This window comes from Phaethon lepturus, unplaced genomic scaffold, assembly GCF_000687285.1.
Source record: "Phaethon lepturus isolate BGI_N335 unplaced genomic scaffold, ASM68728v1 scaffold50634, whole genome shotgun sequence".
NCBI lineage: Eukaryota > Metazoa > Chordata > Aves > Phaethontiformes > Phaethontidae > Phaethon > Phaethon lepturus.
In genome coordinates, this window is record NW_010534993.1 from 719 (window position 1) to 3,209 (window position 2,491).

General features: G+C 36.8%; 1 long non-coding RNA gene across 1 annotated transcript in view; it reads left to right on the forward strand.

The window, feature by feature from the left end:
* LOC104619700 overlaps nucleotides 1–2,041 on the forward strand; it is a 2,537-nt gene extending 496 nt beyond the window's left edge. Inside the window, exon 2 of the long non-coding RNA XR_738024.1 lies at nucleotides 1,727–2,041. This is a non-coding gene — a long non-coding RNA (uncharacterized LOC104619700). The remainder of the gene's footprint in view (nucleotides 1–1,726) is intronic.
* Nucleotides 2,042–2,491: the final 450 nt, after the last annotated feature.

Consider the following 2,491-nt stretch of genomic DNA (forward strand, 5'->3'; position numbering starts at 1 on the left):
GAAAGAGATTTCCACTGTTGAAGAAGGCTTTTATGTCCCTTAATTTTCTTGAAGGGCTTGAATTCATGATAAAGAGCATTGTTTTTTCTATATAGTGAGCTATCAAGTATGGAAGCAAGTTGAAAAAATGTAATTAGATAAAGTTTCCTTGATTTTGGTAGGAGCGCCTTGTCTAGAAACATCTTGCTTGTGTTTCTACAACACTTAGAAACAGATAAGCTGTATCCAAGATGGTATTAAAACTTTCTGACCATGAGTAGGACAGGACTCGTTTTCATTTTTAGTAGATATGATACATAATGAAAAATATGCAGCTGAAACCATGCCTAAAATTTTTCTTCCCTTCTGTATTTTTGCTTAAGTCATAGAAGCTTTTTGTACTTCTCCTATATGAACTGTATTAATCCTTAGTGACAAATGATTATTTCTGTGGACAGGAAAAAGTGCTGTGTATTTAATCCTTGAAATATCTATCTGACGCTGAAGTAGCAATACAGGTACCTCCAGATGATGGGCCTGTATCTGTAGATTGTTAAGGGAGCCTCATAAAACTATGTTTCATGCGGGAGTAGGCTGGGTTCTTATATGATTGTATTTAACTGCTCCAATTTCTAAGGCTGAAGAATGGCATTTTTCTTGTCCTGTTAACTTTGTATATTTCAATAAGTGTGCTCTGCCAGATTTCCTACTTGGTATAACAGTGAGGCTTAAAGAGTATTTAAAAAGAAGTTAGATGCTAAATGCAAATATAATTTACAATGTGCTAAAATCATTAGGGATTTTTCCTAGATGCTGTTTTCTTTGTAAGGAAATATAATCTCTCATCAGAGGAGTAAGCTTTAGTACACTTTAGATATTAAAGTAGGAACAAGCTTTAAAGGGGAAGCTGCTTGATTATTGGACAAGCTGTACCATTTTGCAGTTTAGCTCTTTACAAATTTTGCTGCAGTTCTGACTCCTGAAAGAGGGTTAGTTAAGGGAGGTAAAAGATAGGTCCTTGATCTAATATCTGAATATGGCTGAATTGCAATCTGTAACTGCCATCTTCAAGACTGGCTATCTAAATTCAGAAGAATTCTCCCAAGATCAAGGTATGATTTTCTGCTGCATTGGCAAAGAACTTGCAATTTGGTTTCAGTAAGTCCTGCACAGTAGCTGTTATTTTAGCTTTACTGCCATTTTTTTCCTTCCATTAAATGCTTTTTTGTAACTGCCAAGAAGAAACTTGCAAATTTTACAAGCTTGAGTATTATTTCAGTTTTTACTGATTTATTCCACCCCCCCTGACACTTGTATTTAAGTTATCACTGTCCTCACTGACATTTGCAGTGACTCCCAATTCAACCCAGTCTGTATTTTCCTCCTTCAACTTGTCAATTAAGTTTGGAAAAATGGATCTACGTAGATTTACACTACCTTGTTTTCGTGTCCTCTTTGCCATCCTGCTATGCTGTTCTGCCATTTGTGTTGTTACACTGTTTATTTCAGAATGCACAGGATGCTTATCCCATAATTTTAATTTTGTGTGAGATTTAAGATAATACAACATCTGCTTCGCTGGAAGAACCCTATGACTTGTTGGCTACATCACTAATTTTCTTTATGGTGACTTCTGCTTTGTTGTCTGCTTTCTGCTGACGTTAAAAAGTGCCAAAGTAGCACAAGCACTCTAAAATATTCCTTTTGCAACATGTCTGGTTTTAACATATTGACTTCAATTTTTCAGTTGGATACCAGGGCAAGATTCAGAGGAAGGAAGGGATACTGATATCCTCGTGAAGAGACCCAGCCATGGGAAATCAGGGTTCATCAGCACTTTAAGCAAAACAGAGACTAAAGTAAGATGATTGTATCTGCTGCATCCTTTCATGCAGTATATTTGTGGAAGGTGCCTACTCCTGAGTATTCCAATAGATTGACGTGTATGTGCGTTTAAATGTTAAAAAGAAGGCAAGCATAAACCTGCAAGTTCTGGCCAAAATGGGTACTTGTCACGCACTTGCAATAAAATATGTGAAATCCAGAATAATCTGCGGAGGTTATCACTGTGTTTTGAAGTGAAGTTGTCTTATGTGGTTTTACTAATTCTGCTCGCATTTTACTATTACAAATAATACAAGATATGGACCTGGGCGTTCACTCGACTGGTATCCCAGAGGATAGCTCAGGATAGAGCTGTTTCCAGACATGATGAGTTGACCAAGGCTGTGAAATGTATGTGCAAGCTGCCTCCTCCCCAGTAGGTTTGTACATAGTAAACCTGCACTAATAGGTGGGAGTGGTGATGTTTTTGCAGTGCCACATATACAAGGATGGCATCTCTTCCTTCTTGCTACAGATTCCTTTTGATGTGATGATTGATGTACATGTTTATTAGCACAGTGTAGTTTGGTTGGACAAATAGATTAAAATTTGATTGCTCTAAATAAAAGGATTTATCTTTCAGTAATCTGTCATCTCCTTGTATTGACACAAGTACAAGAGAACTATA